Source organism: Aplidium turbinatum, chromosome 12 (assembly GCF_918807975.1).
Source record: "Aplidium turbinatum chromosome 12, kaAplTurb1.1, whole genome shotgun sequence".
NCBI classification, from domain to species: domain Eukaryota; kingdom Metazoa; phylum Chordata; class Ascidiacea; order Aplousobranchia; family Polyclinidae; genus Aplidium; species Aplidium turbinatum.
The window spans coordinates 24,231,824-24,249,372 of record NC_137483.1 but is presented as its reverse complement, the minus strand read 5'-3'; the positions used below and the strand labels follow the sequence as shown (position 1 = coordinate 24,249,372).

Sequence of the window (17,549 nt, the reverse complement as noted above, 5' to 3'; positions counted from 1 at the left end):
GCTAAACCAAATTAGGTAACAACCCAAATTTTTTACAGGTGATAGTACTTCTGCAAAATATTGAAAAAACAACTTCGTTCACATTGTCACTCTAAAAGGTCAAAGGTCATAGACATCCAAAGATGGCCGTTTCCAGCTCTCGGCTAAGATTTTCCAAAATTTTAAAACCTCGCCAAGATCCCATTTGTGATTGGTTTGGGCTGAAATTTGGTAGAAATGTTGTTTATAAGATTCTCTATGCACTGAGAAAATATCAGTACAAAATATTGAAGGATTTGGGAATTATTTAATGTGAAACGTGGGTCGAAATGAAAAAAAGCAAAAAGGTGGGGTCCTTTTAATATCTTGGTTACCCCTGACCCCAGTGAAAATTTGCACTGAAATGTTGTCCACTTATTTACTAAGATATAATAAGTTTACCACGCAAAATTCATTTATGGTTCTCAATGTTTTCTTATAGAAAGTGTGCGTCAAAGTTTGGATAAAAACGCAAAAAATCACAAATGAAAGATTTAAAAAAAATGTAACAATATTGAACTATAACCTACTAGAAAACGTTTGAAGTGTATTTTTGATTGTGTTTCTATCAATTGTTCACAAAAGCAATTCTTCTAACATTTGGCAACTGTAATGTACCATGTATTATGTATACCTCATTGTTAGTGAACAAACTGGCAAACTTTGTCATAATCTTCCTTGCTCAGTTGTTTTGTAGTCCAGAAGAACCATGGATATTCGGCACAGCAATTGAAAAAATAATGTCATAAAAAGGAATCCAGCATGTTTGCTGATGTCTGTTCTGAACGAATGTGCTGCAGTGGTGTACTTTGTATGTGAAACTGCACTTTGTATGTGTAAATATACTCTTTCTCTCATCAAAAAACACTGACCTGTTTTACCCTTACTTAGGGGCAAAACCAGTCATTTGACTCGGTCGTAAAAATGATGTTTTATTAACATAACTTAAAAATAAATTTCACTTTTTTTTTGCTATCTTGTTTAAGGAAGCTTTAGTATAACTGTTTAACACTAAAAATTGAAACATTTTTAACTTTATGTGAAGATATACACAATAATACCAAAATGTGACTAGTCTTGCCCCGCACTACCCTACAAAATAGTAAAGTTTAAGTTAGCGCTACATAAATATAATGCATACTTTAGACTGGCAATTAAACCATTCGGGTAGATGAAGCATAATGCCATTAGCCCATAGGCCTAACTACCGCCGGCACAGCGCTATAGCCTACTGCACGGGACCACTGAACGAAAGGACCTCGCATTGATAAATTTTATTATAAAAAATTTGAGTTAACATCTAAAGTAGGTAGCCTAAATGTGTTATCATTTGATTTAGAATCTACACTTATATTTTTTCGTGCAGCATTTCCGTTTAAGTTATTAATTTATGTTTTTGTCCAAGCTTACCCTATGCTTTTGGTCACTCCAGGTTTCTAGCCACTTAATGTTTGTGTTTGGTTCGGCTTCTTTTATTCTTATGGAATTAATATATTGACACAAAATGAAACAGCATAGGCCTATGTATTTCTGGCAATTATTACTTTCTGTCGAAATAGGAATAATCACATCACAAGTTTGCAACACACACGCATTCATTTTAAATTGAACCACAGCGCAAGTGAGATCCCCAATACCATACTTTTTGGTTAGACTAATACAATTTTATTAAATTAATTATTAGCCTACTAACCGTTGCCTAAAATTTTAGTAAATTTTCTAACATTATAAATCTCTAATTAACTACAAACAATTTATAGTAATGTAGCGATTGCATGGTTGAGTGGTGAGAACATTTACTCGACGTTCGTAATTTTTAGTTCGTAATTTTTAGGTCCATACGCATTCAGACAGTTTGCTAACTTCAACGCGATCGGCCCGCACTACGTGTAGTACGGGAAGAAGAACAAACATGCGTTGATATATCATCATCAACCGGTCATGCCACTGCTGGCAGATGGCCTCCACATATGTTTCCACACCATTCTGTCTTTTGCTGTTCTCATCCAGGTGATGCCAATCTTTTCTTCTATGTCATCTCGCCATCTTCTTTTTGGTCTCCCTCTAGTTCTTCTTGCATATCTTCGTGTCCATTCTGTGGTTGCCACTTTAGGTTTGTTGTTGTTTCTATAACATGTTTAATACAAGTTTTGTTTCTGATGACTTCATTTCTAATCTTGTCTTTTTTATTTATGTTTAATATTATTCTTTCCATGTTCCTTTGCGCCGCGGCCAGATTTCTTGTTTGTTGTTTTGTGAATGACTATGTTTCTGCTCCGTCTGTTAATGTTGGCAATATAACTGTGTTCATGATTTTGATATATTTTGCGTTGCTATTTCAAATCGTGATGTTCTATATGCCTAGAACCAAAAGATCTACAATTTAAATCAACAACACTACATTAGTTATTTTGTGAGATTGATATTTTTATGTTGGTTGAGCAAGAAACATTATAAAAATAACGTTAATAAACTTTTATGATCTTCAAGTATATGCTTTAGGTGTGTTTAGGCGTTGTATTGTAATAACAATTATGGCAGTACTTCGAAGCGAAGATAAAAAATAGGTGCCTTTTCATCAATATCCTATCGTGAGAATTATGAAGCGAACCCGGTTACACAATTATGTCGCTTCACTTAATTCGGACTTTGTACTTTGCGATTTACCTTTCTCACATAAAATCAAATGTGCTTCACCACTTAGGATTAATACATTTACAAGTCCATTCATATTCATAAATATATAAAATCATCATCATCAACAGTATCATAGCCGATGCGGCCTTTGATGAACTAGATGCTCAGTTCGTAAATTTTTCCAGTGTTCCCTTTGTCGCGCAGTGTCCCAAAGTGTTCTTGGTTGGCTGATCGATGTATTGAAATTGGATATAAATGTTGTTCGTTGTCTGCCACGAGCACGTTTCCCGAGAAGGCGGCCGCTTAGACAGAGATTTTCGAAATCTTCTTTTCTGATAATGTGACCGAGAAATTTGAGTTGCCTTTGAGTTATGTTGTTCAATAGTTCCTTATCTTGATGTACTTGGTTTAAAACTTCTGCATTTGTGATGTGATCAGTATATGAAATCATAATCATAAGCGTGCTTTAAATTGCTGGAAATACCTCATCTTGATTTTCTATGCTAAAACATTATAATACAAACTGAATTGTGTAACACATAAAAATTAAACAAATAAATAAATAAGCAGATGTATTATCCTTGAAAGAAATAAAAGAATTATTTCAACAATCTGTAAACTGAAAGTTTTTACTCTAAAATTATTTTAAGAAATTGAAAATGTTAGTTCTGTTACTTGCAAAAATGAAAATAAATAATTTTAATAAATCACAAAGCTTTCCTTGTAAAAACCAACAACTAAAAATATTTTTTTTAACAAACTATAAACTTTTAAGTTGTATGATTGACAAATCAAAACAAAAATTAACTGACTAGCTGCAAACTTTTAAGTTCCATAACTTACAAACTAAAAATAAAAAAAGTAGTTTCAACAAATTGTAATCTGAAAGTTTAGCTCTGAAAACATGCACATGAAAAATTATTTTAAGCCACAAACTTAAATTTTCTTTTACAAACTTAAAAAATATTTTCAACAAATTGCAATTTTATTTTTACAAGTTTAAGAAAATACAACAAAATATCACAAGTTTCTTTTGCATAATTTGTAACGTTAAAATTTGTGTTCGAAGATTTGTTTGTGTGTTTTTATCATCAGGTGTCATTACGTGTTGCAAAATTTGTGCTCGCATTCTGTTAGAGCGTTGTATTTTTTCATGCTTGTCTTAAGTTAAGGTAACAATTTGTGATGTTGATTTTTTTTCTAGTTGTCAGATTGCAGAAGTATATGTTGCAACAATTTGTTCTATAGCTGTTCATTTGGGTGTTCTTATTACATAAAAGGAATGTTGATTGTTTAGCTGGAATTAGCATCATCTAAACTAAATTTATTCGTGCAAAAAAAAAAAAACAATAACAAATTTAGAGTAACGTTGTTTTGAAAAAGCTATTATTCTTATAAGCTTTAAGTGACATCATACCAACAACTTTAATTTCCAGGTTAGTTAGATTTTTCAAACGTTACTATATGAAGGTTTAGCTGAAACCACTGTTTTAGCGAAACGTAGACCTAAAGAAATAAAGGTTTAACGAAACCAACATAAAGCGAAACGAAGATTAACCGAAATGGAGATGCCAAAATGCATTATTTATTAAGCTTTTGGACCAGTCATAGATTATAATATATGCAACTAACTAATAAGCGACTAAGCACCCCTTTGACTAATTACTTTACATTAAACTAAAAACAAACCACTGAATAAAAGAATTAAAGTATAACGACATTAACTAACCCATACAAGTCAAAAAATAGTGAAACCTCATTGATTTACCAAAATAACACATTCAGCAAGAACAAAACCCAGCATTTGGAAAGTTCTGGAATCGAACCAACATACCTATCCATCAGAATCAACAGTGAAAACTCTATTCCTGCAAGCAAACAGCTTTACGAAAAAACATGGCTACAACCAAACCGATAAAAAGTTAACAAAACTTTTATGAAATCATCTTAATTAAATCCTACATATTAACCGATCTATAATTTTTAGGTCCATACGCATTCAGACAGTTTGCTAACTTCAACGCGATTGGCCCGCACTACGTGTAGTACGGGAAGAAGAACAAACATGCGTTGATATATCATCATCAGACAGTCATGCCACTGCTGGCAGATGGCCTCCACATATGTTTCCACACCATTCTGTCTTTTGCTGTTCTCATCCAGGTGGTACCAATCTTTTCTTCTATGTCATCTCGCCATCTTCTTTTTGGTCTCCCTCTAGTTCTTCTTGCATATCTTCGTGTCCATTCTGTGGTTGCCACTTTAGGTTTGTTGTTGTTTTTATAACATGTTTAATACAAGTTTTGTTTCTGATGACTTCATTTCTAATCTTGTCTTTTTTATTTATGTTTAATATTATTCTTTCCATGTTCCTTTGCGCCGCGGCCAGATTTCTTGTTTGTTGCTTTGTGAATGACTATGTTTCTGCTCCGTCTGTTAATGTTGGCAATATAACTGTGTTCATGATTTTGATATATTTTGCGTTGCTATTTCAAATCGTGATGTTCTATATGCCTAGAACCAAAAGATCTACAATTTAAATCAACAACACTACATTAGTTATTTTGTGAGATTGATATTTTTATGTTGGTTGAGCAAGAAACATTATACAAATAACGTTAATAAACTTTTATGATCTTCAAGTATATGCTTTAGGTGTGTTTAGGCATTGTATTGTAATAACAATTATGGCAGTACTTCGAAGCGAAGATAAAAAATAGTTAAAATCACATCATTTACAAGCTATTTATGTAATGTATGTAGTGTAATTGTAATGAAAGAAATTAAAGCAAGGTAATTATGAAAGCCTACGAAATTAAAACGATTTCGCAATTAATACATTCAATGCGCAGCATCATGAAACAAAAGCGATGACACAAAGGTATCCTGTAACGTTAAATAACCGCAAACATACTGTAGGTTGTTTCCCTGGTAAAGCGTATAAAAAAATGATGTAATGAAGGTTTGCAAAAAAAATGGTTACAATCAGATTTAGCAATGTAATTCTGTGTAGGTTATGTAAGTGAATCTTATGTAACCTATGCATTCTTTTAGGCTCGTGATAAGACATTTTTGTTTTATAATTTAGAAAATTAGTGCGGAGTTAACCGTCACCATTTAGCGTCACTACATTTGATATAGCGTCACCACTTAGCGTTACCACTTTTTGATGCTTGGATGACGTATGTCTGTTGATTGCATCTTATGTTTTTGCTAGAGAAGATTCATTTTTCAATTCCCCGCTTATTTCATAATGCCTTTTTATCAGTATCCTATCGTGAGAATTATGAAGCGAACTCGGTTACACAATTATGTCGCTGCTTGTTGCACATAATTCGGACTTAGCACTTTCGGACTTTGCACTTTGCGATTCACCTTTCTCACATAAATTCAAATGTGCGTCACGACTTTGGGTTATTACATTTACAAGTCCATTCATATTCATAACTATATAAATGTGGTATAAAATCAAATGTGCTTGTGGCAGGTTATTACCGAGGGTTATTACATTTACAACTTGGATCATACTTTCTATACTACTTAGGCCTATTATTGAGCAGTGACCCTTCTAGTGTTGGCGGAAAAGCGGAGTTTCGCGTCCCATAATACAAAGTCCCTAGATAGGCTCAGTGTTGTACGTTGACGCCGTCAATTTGACGGCGTCATTTGACGGCGTCATTTGACGGCGTCAAATTTTTGTTGACGCTGAGGCTAGCGCCGTCAATTTATTTTTCAGTTGACGGAAGTGATAGCGCCGTCAACTATTTTGCCGATTTTAAGCGTCAAGCGCTAAGCGTCATTTTTTGTTTTCATGGAAAATCTCGTTTCACAATAAGAATTTCAACTATGGTTTCACAATGTATTCTGGCCAGCGCGACTCATCTGAATTACCGGCTTTTGCTTTGGTTGGAATGGCTCCCTGGAATACATGCGGAAGAAGTTTGCCAAATGGTGATTACCCATGTATTGAGAACGAGGGATCAGAGACAGAAAGCGAAAAATCCATGAATGGCATCGCGGACGTTGAATATAGCTTACTTTATTTCAAGGCCTCTATGCCCCTGAAAAGAGCGATGTTGGTGCAGTGGACCTCGTTAAAAGATTTATACATGCTAAACTATCACAGCACAGCTGCTATATCATCATGCTTCTTATGCTTTTACATGTCCAGGAAATTAATTTAAAAAACAAAGCTTTTTTAACTATTTTATCTTGGTAATGAGCTGCCATATTGTGTATTTGTTCTGCAATCTATAGGCTACTTAATATCGTTGCTGCGAAAACTTTATTTCTGTATAAAATTTGTAAATAATCCATGTTTTGATAGTCCATTACCTAATTACAATATGTGTGTGTGTGTTAGTTTGTTTTTGTGATGTTGTTAGGTTCAGTCGTGTTCTCATTGCTTTAAGAATTGGCGCTCCGATTGTTTCAGGAACGAGGAGGCGACTGATTCTTAACTAATTCATCTACTTGTTTTACAGTATCAGGTTTGGTGGCCGTGCTTAACTATATTTATCGATGCAAATACCGCAATATTAGATCTTTTTATGCACGTCTTAAACCATTAAGGTTTTGCCACCTTTTCCTTTTGTTGGTTTTGTTACTGTATTTCTTTTTCACAATATAATTTCTTTTGCGTTCTGACAAAAAAAAGAAAAAAAAAAGACAGTGATACCTTTCCGACTAAACGTTTTCAACTTGTTTTTGAAATACAACACACCAATACCAACCAGCGCTGCTGTGGAACGCATGTTTTCACTTGGAAAGGACAATATGCGCAGGGGCGCCGGAAGCGGGGGGGGAAGCAGGGGGAGCGGATGCCCCCTGCCCTCAAATTTCTGTGGATGGGGAGGAAAGAGGGGGCAACGGTGCCCTTTTAAGGTCATGTAAGCTACTGCACACTTTGCAATATAACAATTTATGCTATTCGCTTTTAGCCTAATCATAATGTTCTATTTTTGCCTCAAAATAATATTCACGACACAAAATTCTCCATCACAGTAAGTTATATTACATCATTATAGGCTAAAATAGCATGATGCCCTTCCGGGCCATTGTTCTTTGTATAGCGGACACTTGTATCATTACTCGATAATGAGCTGATAGATGAGCATTATCGCTATATCTTATCTTAAAACTTAAAAAAAAAATTGGCCTTTCAGCAACAAAAGTGCCCTTTTTTCATACTCCTGCCCCTCCAGTCAAAAATCGCTCCGGCGCCCCTGAACATGCGTCCCAAACGCAGCAGATTGTCAGACAAACGTTTTGAAATGCTTGTTTTCTGCAAGGAAATAACTAATAGGCTGAGCAGATAATTACAATACAGACTCAAAACATAATACCTGCTCTTTATTTATAGCTATTGTTAGCCTGAACTTGGTTGAAATATTTCCGTTTTATGAGACGCTGGCAAAAAATAGCGCTAGAAATTAGCGCTGACGCTGACGCCGTCAATTTCTTCAAGAGCTTACGCAGTCCTTTACGCCGTAAAGTTTTTAGGCAATTCGCGCTGACGCCGTCAAATTATTTCAATGACGCGTACAACACTGGATAGGCTACGGTATTAGGTAGGCTATTTACTGATGAGGGCAAAGAGTTCTTGACAATGTTAAGCCTTATTAGGATATGTTGTTAGTGTGTTGTAGCTGATATGTTTTCAATAATCCTATTCAATCGTATTAATTTAGGCTATAGGTTGGTTTTTGAATCTTTATCCTCGGTCTGAGAAATAGACGAGTCAATATACGGAAAAAGGGCACCTAACCCCAAAAAAATTGATACAAAAGGTTTTTCAACGGATTTTGTTACCAATGGGCATACTAAATAACATACTAAAAGTCTACCAAAATCGGACCTCCAGAAAGGCGTCATTTTCAAGGAAATGTACGGCATATATTTCTAAATAATTTTGCCTATTGGGTAGATGGTGGATTCAAATTGTGATTGTTCTTGTTCTTGTGACATCATAATTACATGAATGCGTGCATAGTCGCATCACAATGCAAGCAAAGTTATCGTTGTTCAAGTCAAAAAGATTTATTCAGGCAAAGTCACTCAGGACTGCTAGAGCTTGTTTTTTTAATGCACTTCTGTGGTTTTATTTTTGAGTCTAGGGTTTTTGGACCATAATTTATAGGCTTTCATTTTGCTATTTTTAGGAGATTGTGCTAAAACGCTAATAGTGTTAAGAAAGTTAGTTATGAAAAAAAGCAACATTTTTTCGCGCCATCGACGCGATATTTGCTGCATAGTTTTATTTTGACCATCCTGGAGCAACATGCTAGTTGCAAGAGTTTTGCCAGGCGTGCTATTTTCCCGCCGACTTTGGCTAGTTTGGCGTTTTTTGTACACAATCAAGCGGTATTTTTGATGTTTTTAAAAGCTGGGGCTTTTTGTTTGGATCTTGTTTCATGTTATCCGTCGCAGCACCCAGTTCTGGGCAGGCCTCAGCTCAGATCTCGTCATCGAGACGACATTGATGAGGTCGTTGAAAACCACTGGGGTATGACGCACGGAAGTGGAATGGATGAAAAGCAGAGAGCCCTTTGGACCATGTCCATTGTCCTGGTCCATAACATCAGAATACAACATCGGCATCGCTATGCAAGAGTTTACAAACTTGTCATTTACGACATCTGAACAGCACAAGGATTCAACAAAGGCAAGGATGAAAAGGGACGCTGCTGACCTGGAGAAGATCAGTTCAAAACTTGTCGTATGTTCACCTTTCTTGCAAGATGCTTCGTTAAGGAACGTTGTCACTAGTGTTGTAGCCGATGATAGTGTGAACGTGCACGAATATGAGACTGTTGGACAAAAAATCTTACAAAAAATGACAGGACAACCTGCATTCGCATACTCATTCAGTAGAAAGGATAAAGCCAGGACCCTTGGAAAAAAATCTGCTATCAAGGTCGCTCCTGATCGAACCACTGATACCACTTCTTTTTCAACGCTTCATGGTGGTCTCCCAAGCTGGACATCTATCACTGGAGGAAGTTATTTGTTACGAGCTTAGTCCTTTCCCTCCTGCTCTCTTTGAATCGAGACATGTATTCCGAAAAGCTGATAAGCCACAGTTAGCACACGCGATCTGTGATCACGCAAGTAATGCAATCCTACATTCTGTGCCAAAAGCGGAGTGCCACGCACTTGATGGCGGTTCACTCCTTCACTGCATACCATGGCAGCGTGGACAAAGCTATGGTGAAATAGCACGGTCATATGCTGATTTCACCATCCGGCAATATGGATGGTGAAATCAGCATAAACTTCGGAAATAAAATTGCACCGTGGTAAATGCATCTGGGGATGCTGATGTAGAAATTGTAAAGGCCGCACTGGAGACATCTCTTCTCCAGACAACAACGCTGATTGGAGAAGATACCGATCTCCTTGTGTTAATTGTTTACTATGCACAAGAAGATAGTAAGGGCCTTTATTTCAGGTCAGACAAGTCCAAAGCTGATGGCAGTACCAAAGTATACAACATCAACCGTTTGGAAAAAATCTTTGGACATGACTTGTGTTCTGAGTTGATATTTATCCATGCCATGACTGGTTGTGACCAATGATGAAACCAAAGACTGGCTGCTCTCTAGTAGCCTTCCAGTGTAGTCCGGGAACATCGTGAATCTGGGGTGGTGAAAGGATAGACCCTCGGCCCCAGACGCTCACACGACGACACTACGTCTCGGATATTCGGTGTTGGCAAGAAGACTGCTTTTCGGAAACTTGTGCATGGAGATCCTGTTCTTCGGTCTTGTGCTAAAGCATTCACTGCCCCAAACCAGACCACAGAGATAATCGATGACCTTGGGTGCCAAGTAATGGCTGTCTTCTTTGATGGCCAGAGCACAGATTCCCTTGCGACAATGCGATACAACACCTTCAGCAAGAAAGTTGTCTCTGCTTCATCATTTGTAAGGCCGAGCGTCTGCCACCAACTGAATCTGCTACCCAATTTCACTGTCGTCGAGTTTACTACCAAATAATGGTCTGGATGGGAAAAGCAGAGAGTTGGGAGATTGGGGATTGGGGATACTACGGACGGATTTTCGAGTATTTTGTTTTCAAAAAAATGTTTTATTTTAAATTGTACTGGAAACCGTTTTTCACCAATACATATGGAATTTATTCAGATAAAAAGTGAGGAGTTGTCTCTGAAAATTTTACCACTATTCGGCTTATCAAGCTGCCAAAAGTATAGAAACTGAAATGTTGGAAAACCACTTTTCTCAAGTTCGTGTCACATAATGGAAGTCAAGATGATTTTGTTTGCGGTTTATCTCAAGCCTCAAGTGCATTCGCTAATATCGTGCTCTGCTCTGTCTGATGTTCGCCTATCACTGCGTCCGAAATGTCCCCGGGCTCCCCCAGGTTGTATATTATATACAATCATACGTATCTCAGTAGATAATCAGCCTATCGTAATTTAACCTATTTAATTCGATTCATTGACCCCGAAAACCCAGGGATAGACACCTAAACCGCCTTTCTAGCTTGAATAGCAATTGAGATATAGGCAATATAACATCCCGGCGGCCATCGTGGACGCCATCTTGAAAATGACCCTTTTCTGGAGGTCCGATTTTGGTAGACTTTTAGTATGTTATTTAGTAGGCCCATAGGTAAAAGAATCCGTTGAAAAACCTTTTGTATCAATTTTTTTGAGGTTCAACCTTATATTGACTCGTCTAAAAGCCTTGATAGGTATAAAGCCTTGATCTTCTTCTTTTATTGTCGCACTTGATTCCAAGCATTGACTGCCTCGTGTATGAAAAGTTTCCAGGATTCTCTGTTGTTTGCTTTGTGTATTAGGTGTATGTTGGTGTTAGTTTTGTCGGTTTGTTGGTTTAAGTATGTTAATCTTTGTCTGCCTTGGGCACGCTTCCCTTCAATTTTGCCTGTGAGAGAGAGATGTTCTAACTTTCCTTTTCGCAGTACGTGTCCTAAAAATTGAAGTTGTTTTTCTTTGATATTTTTTAGAAGATTGTTTGTTTGTTTGACTTGATTTAAAACAGTTTGGTTGCTTTTTCTGTCAGTCCAGGAAATCCTCTGCATTTTTCGGAATGCCCACATTTCAAACCCATTTATTCTTTTATTAATTGATTTGGTAATTGTCCAGGTTTCTGAATTATATTTAAAAATTGGATAAATGTAGCACTTCAATACTCTGAATCTGGTTGCGAAAGATATGTTCTTGTTGCATAATATTGTTTTCATTTGCTGGAAAGAGGCTTTTGCTTGAGCAATACGTATATTGAACTCTTTATCATCTTTGGCGTCCCAGTTTATTGTTGTTCCAAGATATCGAAAGCTTTTTACTTGTTTTATAGTTGTTCCGTTCATTTTAATTTGACAAATTGGAATTTCATTTTCTTTTTTCTTTGTGATTACCATCGTTTCCGTTTTCTTTTCATTCATTTCCATTCCAAATTCTTTACTTCTTTCATTTACTTTGTTCAACAAATTTTGTAGTTTTGCTTCCGAATCAGCCACCAAGACAGTGTCATCAGCATACCTCAGGTTATTAAAGTTACTTCCCCCAACATTTACGCCAGCTTCATCATCAAGACATCGGAGAATGATCTCACTGTATAATGAAAAAAGGCTTGGAGAGAGCACGCATCCCTGTCTAACTCCTCTCTTGATGGATATCCAATCGCTGATATTGTGATTTATCTTTATTGCTGCAATTTGATCAAAGTAAAGGTTTTGAATAATACGTAGATCCTTGTCATCAATTCCAATGTTATCTAGCATCTCCAGTAATTTGGTATGTTTTACTCGGTCGAAAGCTTTCTTATAATCAATGAATGCGATGTACAGATCTTTCTTCATTTCAATTGATCTTTGAGCGATATTTTTTAATACAAATACAGCATTTCTTGTGCCGCGGTCTGGCATGAATCCGTACTGTTCTTCAGCAATTTCATCGTTGATTTTGTTCTTGATTCGGTTCATGACAATGCGTAGTAAAATTTTTGTAATATGTGATGTCAAGCTGATTAATTTTCATCGAGGTATATGTGGCCAAGAGTTTACTGTAGTAGGTCGGTCAGTCCTGATCTACAGTGCCCCACCATCTTGGCTGCTTCGGGTTAATCCTCAGCATTACTAGTTCCGCCACGTAGAGGCGATGGTGTTGGACTTTATGTATCACATCTTTGAGCTAATAATTCAGACTCCAAGTCTGGGTGAACATTTGTTTTTACCATTGTTTTTAATACCTGGTAGTTTTGCATGCTTGTAGAGGCTTTTGACGCAATGCCGGTTACCGAGATTGACAGAGTGAAGTTTCCGATGGTTGTGGAAATGTTGTTGCAGGGAAATTATTTCATCCACTAGGCGCCGCTGAATGGGGAGAAGTCCTAAAGCGCACACTCACACCGCGAGAGCTGAACTAGTGTAGTAACATTTATATTTAAGTGTAGTAACATTTATATAACATTATTATTTAAGAACTGTAGACTGTCAAAAAACTCAATTTAATGTAATCATGGGAGATTTTAACGCAAAAATTGGTACAGGAAAAGAAAGTTGTCTCGGAAAATTTCCATACGGAACAAGAAATGAACGTGGAGAAAACTTAATCAATTTCTGTTTGAGCAACAACTTCAGCATCACAAACACCATATTTAAAGTTTAATGAGTGTTTATAATTTAATTAATATTTAGGCTGTAACCGATGACCTTGACATGATGTCAGCGATACGTTCGTTCAACGTCGGTTCGAAACGCTGAAGTAAAAGCGTTCCTTTAATTGATCAAAGTCTGCCCCGGCGCTAATTAAATCTTGTACGTTAATAATGATATCGCACGGCAGACATGATACAAGTTTGTCTGTTTTCAGAAGTTGGCGTTTAATTTGATATGAGGTAAATGGATTCTCTAAAATGGTAAACCACAACCTAGGTGTATTTCCCCAAAATGTGCCACAAAACTTTTCGCCAGGAGAGACTTTAACACTTTGCTCCTCAAAGGAAGGCCAGATTTGGCCCCCTCATATTTCCTTTGATTACTTGAAGCACAGTAACGCCATGCACTTGGTTTTTCTTGAGTTTTCTTAAAATTGCCAGGCGGATCTGATGATATTAAATTAGATATTAAATTTCTTCGTACGAACCGTAGCTTGTTTCATTCATACGAGACTGAAGATGTGAGGACTACGGACTCTCATGAAATCGATTTCTAATAAAATATTGAGACTATTGACCGATTCTTTGGTACTTAGACAGTGCAGACAGACCAACTAAGTTAGTAATGGTCAAAGGATCGTCGCAGCATAGTACCCGCTCAGATAGTCAGGCAGATCTCCTCCATCAGTTTACTACGTACTAGAGAACTTCAAAGACAATCATCTAAGAAGATATAAAAGTTGTTTAAACGTAAAAATCCATTGGCATTTTAATGGCTTAGTAAACATATCCTTTTTTTCGGTGATGAAAATATGGTAGGCCTATGTAAGAAGCTTTCCCAGTCCGAGGATAAAGAATCAATCAATCAAATTGCCTTTGCAGCATAACTTCACATTAAAACTCTATCAACAAGTTATTTGGTACCAGGGCGTAGACAGACCGCAGAGCAAGGGAGGGCCAACTTTTTGTTAGGGGGGGGGGGGCGAAAAAAATTTAAATGATTTTGGCATTTTAACCTCTTAAATACCGGTATCCACAAAAATTGCAATATATCAGATTAGTGGACCACCACTGGTCTCTTATTTTATCCTCTAGTTAAATCACGGCAACCACATTATAATGACCAACATAACACAGCAATAATTGTTGACTTGTTGTATAAATAGCGGTACTTGTTATGAGCAAAAACTTTAACTGGCTCGAAGAAGCTAGTGCCGAGGATTTTGATATACTGTATATCAGGGGTCACCATCTGGCGGCCCACCACGCTGTATCGCTGCGGCCCGCGGAAGGTATCAACGTACAAGTAGGCTATAACCAAAAATGCTTTTCTTGAGGAATTAAAGAGCACGAAGGCAAAAAATACTTTCTGGGAAGCATATTTTCGCTTTGTATACGATTCCACCGACCGACCAATCAGATTATAGTTCTAGGTGGGGGTTGCTTAAAGTTATTCCAATGCGATGTCCAGCCACATTGACCCAGTGGTTGATTAAAACGTCTGTTTTCGATTTTCTGTGAGCATAGGGTTGCTTATTTTAAGTTTGCAAAATATCATGTAAACACTAGTGTGCGTTACACCGTTATTGTGTTTCACGAGCAGTGTTCTCTTTATGCAAGTTTTTGTTAGCAAAATAGGTTGGTGTGCCAACTCAATTTATAATAAATTGGCAAAATATGGTACGCTTCACGATTTTGCGTGTCATCCTTGCGCAGGGACCATGCTAATCTTCTCTGTATCGTTCCAATTTTAGTATATGTACTGCCAAAGCAAGTACTGCAAAATGTTGTTAATCAACAAATTCTTGCCACGCTAACAACCACCACATGTGACGTTTTCTATAATAAAAGAAAGACGGTTTGATAGACTCTCACAAAAAGGATGAAAAACCAACTCATTGCTTTTTTTCAGGGAAGACTATGGGGCGCCGTTAGGAAAAACACAATTTAGCAATTTTGCAACACATTTAGCTATATTGCAACTATTTAACTAAATTGCAAAAATACGATTTAGTTATATTGCAGCAATTTAGCTAAATTGCAAAATACGATTTAGCTAAATTGCAACAATTTAGCTAAATTGCAAAATACGATTTAGCTAAATTGCAACAATTTAGCTAAATTGCAAAATACGATTTAGCTAAACTGCAACAATTTAGCTGAATTGCAAAATACGATTTAGCTAAATTGCAACAATTTAGCTAAATTGCAAAATACGATTTAGCTAAATTGCAACAATTTAGCTAAATTGCAAAATACGATTTAGCTAAATTGTAACAATTTAGGTAAATTGCAAAATACGATTTAGCTAAATTGCAACAATTTAGCTAAATTGCAAAATACGATTTAGCTAAATTGCAACAATTTAGCTAAATTGCAAAATACGATTTAGCTAAATTGCAACAATTTAGCTAAATTGCAAAATACGATTTAGCTATATTGCAACAATTTAGCTATATTGCAGCAATTTAGCTAAATCGTATTTTTGCAATTTAGGGTGCAAGTATAGAATCCGACACCCTGGTCAACATGACGTCACAAAACGGACGCAACTACTACATAGGGGGTGAAAAAAAGGATCCTGAAAAGCGGCGGAATGAAGGTGATAAAGCGGAATGGACATGGATTTTTTGACAATTTATTGTGTTTTTACAATAAAAACTTTAAACCAACGTCGAGTGTTGAATATAACTACCTAGAATGACATAAAATTTACCACATAGCATAAATTCAACTAAAAATTTACCCAATTAAACTTTAAAAATAAAAATATAAAACGTTTGCAACTACATGACGTGTTGTAGCTATCTAATTTCTGCTCGCATTTTCATTTTTACAATAAAAGTACCAATCTAACGCAACTGCAAAGAGTATGTCTTGCTTCAATTAAACAGTAGCACAAAATAAGTACCATCTTTATCTTGTGATAACTTAAACTTCACCAATTTGCATCGATTCTCAGCAATTCAATTTTTACAAGAAAATCATTAATCCTTTACAAATTGAAAGAGTATGTCTTGCTTTATTCACCTGAAAAGTTTCAGGTTTATATCTCATCTACCAAACGAGCAATCGTCGTTCAAACTTAACCGCCCAGCGAAGCTTTTTTGCAATTTAGCTAAATCGTATTTTGTAATTTAGCTAAATTGTTGCAATTCCAAGTTCCCTTGTTTCATGGTGCCTGGTGTCTTTTTCTCTGTTATTGGAGCCTATTTTTCGTTGATGCGTTTGCAGGTCACTATTGTTGCCTGTATTGCGATGTGTCAAACAATTCCTTGTTTGCTGAAATTGTTAATTGCAAGATATCATTTGCGAAGCGAAGTGACAATACCACTCTTGCTTGGAGATGAATATTCTGATGAAACCACTCGCCTCGCTATAGGCTAAGTGCGCAAAACAAGTGACCTCGTTTATTAAACATTGTTAAAGTAGTCAAAAGTGTTGTTAAAGGAGCTTGGCCTGGTTGTTCGACTAATTGTAGCGTTGTTCGACTAATTGTGTTGCTGTGGTATTCTAGGGACAAATATTAACAACATGTAACGCTGGATACTGGGTACGAAATCCGTTATTTTCTAGCATAAGAGTCAACCTACCTAAAATTTTATTAGTGCGGCCCGCCACAGCTCTCCTTAGTGCCAAAGTGGCCCGCATGAAAAAAAGGTTGGTGACCCCTGATATATATGATTACATTCCGCCTATACACCCGTGAGCTAGTCTTTTGCCATTGCAGTCTCACAAACAAGTCTAAATCGATAGATTTCGATACAGAATGTTCAAAGGCCATAAGCACCAAGTTTGCCTGTCTTGGTTGTAACATGCTCCGTCTAGTTTTAGTGGGACCGTCAACCCTTGTTAACACTGAGAATCCACACTCACAAACGACAGTGCCAGATCCAAATGTAGCAATATCTGCTGCAAGGTTGAACACTTCACAGATCAGACAACTAGAAACAAAATTTGACGGGTTTATATTTTGTATGCGTTGTCAGGGTGGCCAGATTGGCCTTTTTAAGGCCAAATTTCTCGAATTTGGCCTTTTTAAAGTCTGTCGGCCTTAGAAATTATACGTTTGGCCTTTTTCTAGATTTGGCCTTTTTTAGATGTAGCCTTAAATTTGTTTTTTTTTACAAGTTACTCTTCAAAATGCATAATAATCAATATTTCTCATATCAGAATTAATTTTGCTACAATTTATTAAAATTTGGTACAATTCATAAAATATCGATAAATATGAATATTATAGATATTATT

General features: G+C 36.4%; 1 non-coding gene across 1 annotated transcript; it reads right to left on the bottom strand.

Moving 5' to 3' along the window:
* Positions 1-14,969: 14,969 nt before the first annotated feature.
* LOC145781454 (U6 spliceosomal RNA) lies at positions 14,970-15,076 on the bottom strand. Its single transcript, XR_014290747.1, has one exon. It is a non-coding gene; the product is annotated as a U6 spliceosomal RNA (small nuclear RNA).
* Between the last annotated feature and the right edge of the window lie 2,473 nt (positions 15,077-17,549).